This window comes from Poecilia formosa, unplaced genomic scaffold, assembly GCF_000485575.1.
Source record: "Poecilia formosa unplaced genomic scaffold, Poecilia_formosa-5.1.2 Scaffold2407, whole genome shotgun sequence".
Classification (NCBI taxonomy): domain Eukaryota; kingdom Metazoa; phylum Chordata; class Actinopteri; order Cyprinodontiformes; family Poeciliidae; genus Poecilia; species Poecilia formosa.
In genome coordinates, this window is record NW_006802346.1 from 1 (window position 1) to 9,068 (window position 9,068).

The 9,068-nt window shown below is 39.8% G+C and overlaps 1 long non-coding RNA gene across 1 annotated transcript; it reads left to right on the forward strand.

Annotated features, from left to right (window-relative positions):
• The first annotated feature begins 21 nt into the window (after positions 1 to 21).
• On the forward strand, positions 22 to 1,744 carry LOC103133235 (uncharacterized). Its single transcript, XR_475703.2, has 3 exons — positions 22 to 408; positions 1,240 to 1,286; positions 1,449 to 1,744. It is a non-coding gene; the product is annotated as an uncharacterized LOC103133235 (long non-coding RNA).
• Positions 1,745 to 9,068: the final 7,324 nt, after the last annotated feature.

Consider the following 9,068-nt stretch of genomic DNA (forward strand, 5'->3'; position numbering starts at 1 on the left):
GTCTGACTGGAACCAACAGGTTTCGTCATCAAACCTGTTCAGAATGAACTTTAAATCGGGTTGCTATGGAAACCCGATTTGCTGCAGAGCTGCTGCATCACCTGCTGCTCCCAGTTAGCTTCAGCAACTGGTATCGGCTGGTTCTGGGTGGAATTTTGTTTAATGTGTCTAAAACACGTCACAGATATTTAACTAACATTCCAGAAAATATAACCCTGTGGATAAACAACAACATGGCTCCATGAAGCTAAATATGTCCTGAATGTTACTGAATGTCCTTGAACGCATCATGGCTGGTAGAGAAACTCAGGTGATAAAGAAGGGAGGGGTTTATGTTTGACAGGTAGCAGGAAGAGAAGAGAAGCTCTGAAGAACGAGTGAATTAAATCAAGTCTATCAGAGTTGAAGGTAAAATCACTTTTTACTAAAACTTCACTGCAGCTCAGTGAGTTTTTCTCTCTCTGAAGAGAAAAGAGTCAGAACTGTTTGATTCTCTGACAGATTTTTGTTCCAGAGTAACTTCCTGTCCCTGCAGCTGTTTACAGCAATAAATGTGTTTCTAATGATTGTTTCTGGTTCTGTGGTGACCAAAGTTACTCTGATATTTGTTAAAACAAAGGTTACTGTGAGGTTTCGGTTCCAACTGAACCATAAAACTTATCAGTGAACAGAGTCAGAACATGAACGGACATGTTTGTAGTTCTTTACGTCTGAGATCATGATGATAAAACTAAAATCAGACAAACATAACTTTCTTCCACAGAAAACTTTTTCAAATAATGACGTCAGTTCTTAAGGGAAGAAGCCGTTCTTCCCAACCTGGTAATATGTGGACATATTATTATTTCTTTGCTAAACCATGAATTCACTTTGATTAACCAAAGTTAACTGATCACTTTCTGCTGCATATAACATGTTAAAATGCAGCTTAATTTAATTAATGTTATAAAGTTCAACCTTTTTTGTGACGCTGGAGTAATAAATTCAACATGTAAAAGTTTTTTAGGGGGATTGATGGATCAGATATTTATATCAGCTGAAGAAACATTAATTTTAATCCAAATTGTAAAACAACATAAACAGGCTTCATTCGTATCTTCTTGTTGTTGCCATTAGAGAAATCCAAGTTTCTAATCAGACCTGCTGGCAGAAACGATGCAGCAATAGTGAAATGTCTCTTGGGAACCTTTTGCTCCTGCTTTGACACTTATAAATAATTTTTATTAACTTGTTTTTCAGCTTTAAGGAAATGCGGTCAGAACGTTCCGGCAGCTTCAGCCTCTCAGGTACAAACTGCTGAAGTGCAGCTGGTTCTGGGTTAACTGGTCCAGTCTGTTTCCTCTGACGTGGCAACAAGCCGCTGTGGTCAGGACCAACATTCACTGCTTCATAGGAAATGTTCACTCCTTCATTCACTACATCTGACCTCAGTCTGGGTGTTTCTACAGACCTGGAACCGGATCCAGTTCTGACCTGAAAACGGCATCACGGAGGAGTGGACAAGTCAAAGTTATCAAGTTTATTAGCAAAAGACATTACAGCAACAGGTCAGTTTAAAGTTTTACATAATAAATGAAAAATCAACATTACAATGGAAAAATAAAGAAAAGAGATGAAAAGTTATAATCCAGAACAAAGTAAAAAAAAAATTCAGTTATTATAAATCAAACCCATAAACAGGCTAAAGGTTTTTAGTCTAGATTTAAAGGATGTCAGTTTTACAGTTTTCTGGAAGTTTGTTCCAGATTTGTGGTACATAGAAGCTGAAAGCTGCTTCTCCATGTTTGGTTCTGGTTCTGGATGCAGAGCAGAACCAGAACCAAAACCTAGGAGGTCTGGAAGGTTGACACAACAACAACAGATCTTTAATTTATTGTGGTGCTGAACTGTTCAGTGATTTATAAACTAACAGTATTTTAAAGTCTATTCTCTGAGCTACAGGGAGCCAGTGTAGGGACTTTAAAACTGGTGTTATGTGCTCNCATGGCTCCATGAAGCTAAATATGTCCTGAATGTTACTGAATGTCCTTGAACGCATCATGGCTGGTAGAGAAACTCAGGTGATAAAGAAGGGAGGGGTTTATGTTTGACAGGTAGCAGGAAGAGAAGAGAAGCTCTGAAGAACGAGTGAATTAAATCAAGTCTATCAGAGTTGAAGGTAAAATCACTTTTTACTAAAACTTCTCTGCAGCTCAGTGAGTTTTTCTCTCTCTGAAGAGAAAAGAGTCAGAACTGTTTGATTCTCTGACAGATTTTTGTTCCAGAGTAACTTCCTGTCCCTGCAGGACATTTACAGCAATAAATGTGTTTCTAATGATTGTTTCTGGTTCTGTGGTGACCAGAACCAGACCAGTAACTGTGAGGTTTCGGTTCCAAATGAACCATAAAACTTATCAGAACATGAGCGGACATGTTTGTAGTTCTTTACGTCTGAGATCATGAGCGGGAGAACCGCAGTGAAGTTAGTTTCAAGTTGGATTCGCAGAACCCGACGGTTCACTTAGGGACTATCAACAAATTACCGAACCAAACATTCCTGTCAAAGAAATGTTAATAAATGCCTTGAATTGTAACCAACTAACTAATTGTCAGTGCTAATTCAGGCTTTTACATGAGCCAAAATAGCATCTATAAAATTTTAGTCATATACAATATTTTCAATGATTTTAATATTAAATAATGTTTTCTTCAATAGCTTCCAGGTCATGTGACCTGTAGACTCAATATCACTTTGAAATAATTATACTAGTCTCTATAGATGAGGCACAGACATTTGTTTTCCATTTTGACTCAATTTTTATTTTTTTAGGAATTTGTTTTGGTCAAAATTGAGGGTTTTTATTCAATAGCTTCTAGGTAATTTGACCTAATGACTCAGAATCACTTTGAAATAATTATTCTAGTCCCTATAGTTGAGGCACAGATATTTGTTTTTCATTTTAAATGATTTTATTTTTTTTTAAGAATTTTTTTTTGTCTAAATTGGATATTTTTTTTCAATAGCTTCCAGGTCATGTGACCTATTGACTCAAAATCATTTTGAAATAATTATTCTAGTCTCTTTAGATGAGGCACAGACATTTGTTTTCCATTTTAACATATTTTTTATTTTTTAGCAATTTGTTTTGTCAATATTTATTATTTTTATTCAGTAGCTTCCAGGTCTTGTGACCTATTGACCCAGAACCAGTGTGAAATTGTTCTTGTTTCCTGTATAGATGAGGCACACTCATTTGTTTCATATTTTAACAATTTTTTTTTTTAGCAATTTTTTTTGTCAAAATTTAGTATGTTTGCAATAGCTTCCAAGACGTGTCCTATTGATTCAAAACCACTTTGAAATTGTTTTACAAATCATTAGAGATGAGGCACCCACATTTTTCCCCATTTTAGATCTTTATCAATGTTTTACATAATTTAAATTTACAAATTAAAAAAGATGATTGGTGTTTAATAGCTTAAATTTCATGTGACCCACTGACAAGGAATAAAAAGTGTTAAATGGAATAAAAATGAGTTTGCACCACCTATCCAGTCTAGCAGAATAATTTCACATTGATTTTGAGTTAATAAGACCCAACTAAATTATGGGTCTTATGACCCATAAGCTATTGAAGAAAAATCAATCAATCAATCAATCAATCAATCAATCAATCAATCATCTTCCCCTTGTCTGCAGTCGGGTTGCGGGGTCAGCAGAGGCCCAGACTTCCGTCTCCCCAGCCACTTGTTCCAGGTCCTCCAGGGGAACCCCAAGGCGTTCCCAGGCCAGCTGAGAAACATCGTCCCTCCAGCATGTCCTTCCTGTGGGCCTCCTCCTGGTGGGACGTGCCCAAAAGACCTCACTAGGGAGGCGTTAAGGAGGCATCCTAATCTGATGCCTGACCCACCTCAGCTGGCTCCTCTCGAAGTGAAAAATCAGTGGCTCTACTCTCAGTCCCTCCTGGATAACTGAGCTTCTCATCCTATCACTAAGGGAAAGCCCAGACACCTTATGGAAAAAAACTAATTTTGGCCGTTAGTTTGTGATTTTGTTCTTTCAGTCAGGACCCTTCAGCCTATGCCATAGATGAAGGTAGGGACGTAGATCGACTGGCAAATCGAGACCTTTGCTTTTCGATCCAGCTGTCTCTTCACTACGACAGACCGGCACAGCGCCCACTTTACTGCACCAATCCTTCTATTGATCTCCTGTCCATTTTGCCCTCATTCTTGATGTTATGGATTCTGTATTTTCCTCCATCTCTTTTAGCCTCTTAACACGCTGCAGCATACATAACCATGTTTATATGTGACTGCTGGAGGTCATATGTAAACAGACTGAAACTGATTAGAGCTGCTGGTTCGCAGTTTAGCTAACAAAGCTTCGTCTGGCAAGTTTTTCTATTTCTCCCCGTGTTTCTTCTGGTAATGCCGATTCAGCTTCTCGTCCTTAAACACGGCGATCTGCTCCCCACAAACTAAACACACGGCTTTACCTCCAACTTCAGTAAATAAACTCTTAGCCTCCCAATTGTTGTTGAAAATCCTACATTAAGAATCTACCTTTCTCTTTTTAGCCTGAGCTGACATTTTGAGGGATAAAGTCATCTTCATAATGTTCAATCACTGCACGTCTTGTATGAATGAGAAAAACAGAAACTTGAGAATAAAAACAGTTTTTTTTCTTTCAAAAAATGTTTATTGTTACTTGGGACATTTTTGACATCACACATTTATACAGAAATTTATCTTTCACATAAATAAATACAATTTATCAAATCAGCTCCAACCAAAAGAAGATAAGAACAAGGATGTTAAAACAAACTCTGCATGTTAAAAGTTGAGCAGGACCAGGGTGACTCCTTACAAGGTTCGGATCCGTCCCGTCCTTCCAAACAGCGCTTGGTGCTCAGAGGACAAACCCCCCTGCTGCTCCTTCCCTCCTGCCTCACCTGGAGAGCCAGGCCGCCGCTGCTGGGACCTCCGTCCGTGGAGCGCCGGCTCCTTCGTCCATGGAGGGTCAGGCGATTCTTCTTTGTGGCTGTGTCCTGGGCGCCACCTGCAGCTCTGATCGTTTCCCTTCTTGCTGCCGCCATTCGGATCACAGCCACGGGGGGCATCTGCCTGTTCCTGCTTACCAGCAAGTTTCTGGAGGTCCATATGGAGTCTTTGATGGTGGCTAGGTGTGAGCCACATCTCTGCGAAGTCCTTCTTCACCATTTTCTGGTGGCTCACCGCCCAGAAACGCATGCCTGCCCAAAATTGTATCCCCTCTCGCGGGAGCGGGCATCGCTCTAAAATCTCGCATATTGACGAGAAACCGGACTGAAATATGACCGAAGAGGAAATTTTAAAGATATTTGTAACATTATCACGTTTCTTAACCATGAAATCCCTAAAATGGTGGGTTTTATTTTGCAAATTACTTGAAATAAATACGGTTTTTACACCTTTATTGATACATATAAGTCGAACTTTTTTTCAGTCTGTGTCTGTTGAAAACGTAGAAAAAGTTATTTCACTCTTAGCTCTTTAATTCTTAAAATTAGCACAGGGATGCATTTTTTGGTAATATGGATTTCCAGCCTGCCAAATTATGCATCCCCTCTATTCTCCTCAAATATTATCCTTTTGATTTAAAACTTATACCAGTAGTTCTTAGAACTACTCTGATTATGTAGACAAAGTTATCAACGGAAAACGTTTTCAACAGACACGGACTGAAAAAAAGTTCGACTCATATGTGTCAATAAAGGTGTAAAAACCGTATTTATTTCAAGTAATTTGCAAAATAAAACCCACCATTTTAGGGATTACATGGTTAAGAAACGTGATAATGTTACAAATATCTTTAAAATTTCCTCTTCGGTCATATGTCAGTCCGGTTTCTCGTCAATATGCGAGACTTTAGAGTGATGCGCGCTCCCGCGACAGGGGATGCAATTTTGGGCAGGCATGCGTTTCTGGGCATAACACCGGCATGAGTATCTGTCATGGTGGAGGCACCACCAGTTAAAAGGTTAAAACCTTTACTAAGAACCAATAAATAATTAAAACTATATACAACAAGAAAAACAAACTGAAAGGAAGAGATATTTTCCACTAATTGTGGTCAATATCTCAACCAGGGACAAGCTTTAATGCACCTCTTAAACAGTGGTAACAGCCAAGTCACAAAGACTACCGCTATCACCACCCGATGGAGGTCTTAGCCAAAAGGCCAAGAAGCGAATAAAAGCAGTGCAGCTTTAGTCCAAGAATGAGGTGAAATTAGAAGGTTTGTTTATTTTGGTATTTCCAGTGAACTTTACACAGCAGCCAGAGTCAACTAAGGGTTTGTGGCCGTACAATGCCCAGGTCTGCTCTAAATGCTTTATTGAGGAGCTAAACTGAGGAGTTTGTTATCTGGTAGTTTGTCCTTCTGGACCTGTTCCTCTCAGGCTCTGTGTTCATTGATAACTTTACCAGATAAAGGAAGGAATGAAAAAGAGGAAATCTCTGCTGCTCGGCCCTGAGTTCAGGAAAACATCCTCAGAGTTCAGAACAGGATCTGTTGAAATCCCATCTGCCTGCTGAGGTTGATCTGGTCCAACAGTTCTGGAGGAGGCAGAGGAGCTGTCCTACCCACAATCCTCTCTGCTGGTTTAATCCGTTAAAATGTGATTTTACAGTCAAGCTACCAAAGCAGCATGTAACGCTCTGCTGTAAAAATCCTCCTGACATCAGAACAAACACCAAAGCTCCAGAGTCTGCAGAGAAAGTTTGCTGTTTGCCAGCTGAGGTCATCATCAAGGTCAATCCCAGCTGTTTGAAGGAGGGTGTGATGTCATGCTGGTGCACGGCCACCAGGAGGCGCTCTCCAGCTGAGCTGAGATCCAGCAGCATCTCCACAGTCTGATCTGTGTTAGCATGGAGCTGCTGAGCTTCACACTCCTCCACTGCTCAGCTGTGGGTCTCTGAGGGAGAGTTTGTAGTCGGCAGACTGAGGAGAACAGAAAACTGTTCTTAACTTCGCCCTCATGAAGTCATAATATTTTTATATTATGGCGTTATTATTTTATTATGGCATAGTTCACATAAATATTCTTTTCTGTTGCAGAGTGTGTATTAATCTGGTATTTTTAGTTTAAATTCCAACTTCATCAGAGCAAAGTAAATTATTTATGAAATGAAGCCTCAAACATAATGAATCTTCATGTTTTCCAGGTAAAAGATGGCGCAGCAGCAGGAAGTGGATTTCGGTAAGTGATCAGAAGCAGAAATGAAGAATCTTAAAGGAACAAACTGACCAATCACAGCCCGTGTTGCTGCCATGTGATGAAGCTCAGCCTCAGTGTCTTTATTGTTTTCATGCTTCCTGTTCAGTGAAGCTCTGGTGGAAACATTGTGAGTTTCTGTGAAACCTGAAGGTAAAAACTGAACTCAGATGGAAACTAAAAGGAACCGAAGTGAAGAACAGGCCAGCAGCTTCTGATACTTCAGGAATATTTACTATGTTCACTAATTCATTTATCCAGTAATCACATCATTTATTACTAATTTATTATCTCAGACTTGCTGTGTCTTTTATTCCAACACTTGGTGACAGAGAAGCTAAAGCTTAGAGATGGAGATGAAGAAAAAAAAGTGATGAAAATGTTAATCAGTCAATAATTTCATCACAATATTCGCCAATAATATCATAATTTCCTGTTTTCCTATAATAGTGCAGCTCCATATTTAGAAGGTGTTTCTTTTATTGTTCTTCCTGCAGCGAGGAAGGAAAGTGATGAACCAGAAGCTTCATTTAGTCTCATGTAGACAGAATCAGTGGTCGTCACTCAGATATGAGGCAGAAACACAACAGCAGGTTTAGACCTGAGGAGCTGATCAACAGACTCTGAATCTCTGGATGGAGCAACATGAATAGTTGATCTTCATCACGTTTTTCTCTCAGACGTTGGTTTGAATTAATTATGTTTCTGATTTCTGCCTGCAGAGACAAAACTTTTCAAGGTTCGCAGTGAGTTTGTGGAGAGAGTTTCTGAGGAAATCCTTCGTCGGCTCCTCGATGACCTGGAGAAAGATGGCGTCTTTATTCGCTTGGAGAAACGGGCGATACTTCGAGGGAACCCAACCACAGCAGACAAGGCTTGTAACACCATTGATGCTGTGAGGATGAAAGGACAGAGAGCCTGCAGATTGATGGTCAGACGTCTTCACCACAGAGATCCCACTCTGTCCAACCAGCTGGGTTTGTCCTCTTTGTCTCCTGTTAAAGGTGAGACACACAGTTCATTAAAGCTGCTTTTACAGCCTCTACTGTCTGTGATTCAACTCTAAATGATCATTAAATCTGTTTTCCTCCAGTTGCTCTCAGAAGGACCAACACTTCAGATGTGACTTTTAGAAAACGTCTTAAATTCTGTCGTTTTTCTAATTTTGGTTCCTCTTTGCGCGTCTCCTTCACAGAACAAATCTGGATTTCCTGGTGGGGGTCATGACCCCTCCCTCTCAACTAGAACTGCATTAAAGTTCAGTTCTCAGATAAAAACTGAACAGATTTACAGCCTCACAATAAACTGCTTCATGCTGATGGAACTGTTGTTGTTCAGATCCCGTCTTACTGAACTGGTCTCTGATTTTGAAAAGCAGTCCAAACAACTGCTTCCACTTCAGAATCCATAAGACGGATCCAAAAACCGTTTGAACCGTACGAGAGGGTCGTTTGTCTTCTTCAATAATACCACGAATTATATCTGTACCTCACTCACAGTAACAGCATTGATGAGATAGATATGGTGTGTTGAGCTCTGAAACTTTGACAGAAGTGTGAAAATGAATGGTTGAGAGCCTGAAAACAGATAGAAAACCATCAGAGCAATTTTGACAGGTTTTTATGGAAGCTGACACTCGGTGCGACGTCATGATCAGATTTTGTACCAATAGAGCGATATTTGGAGGCGTGAGGGCAAATTAAAAATGTTCAGGAATGTAATATGGGATAAGGGTTAGGCAGTAGAAATGAATGGAAGTCAATGGAAAGTCCCCACAAAGAGCCTGACCATCATTTATTTGTGTGTCTGAGCATCACAGCTGGAGGTTCT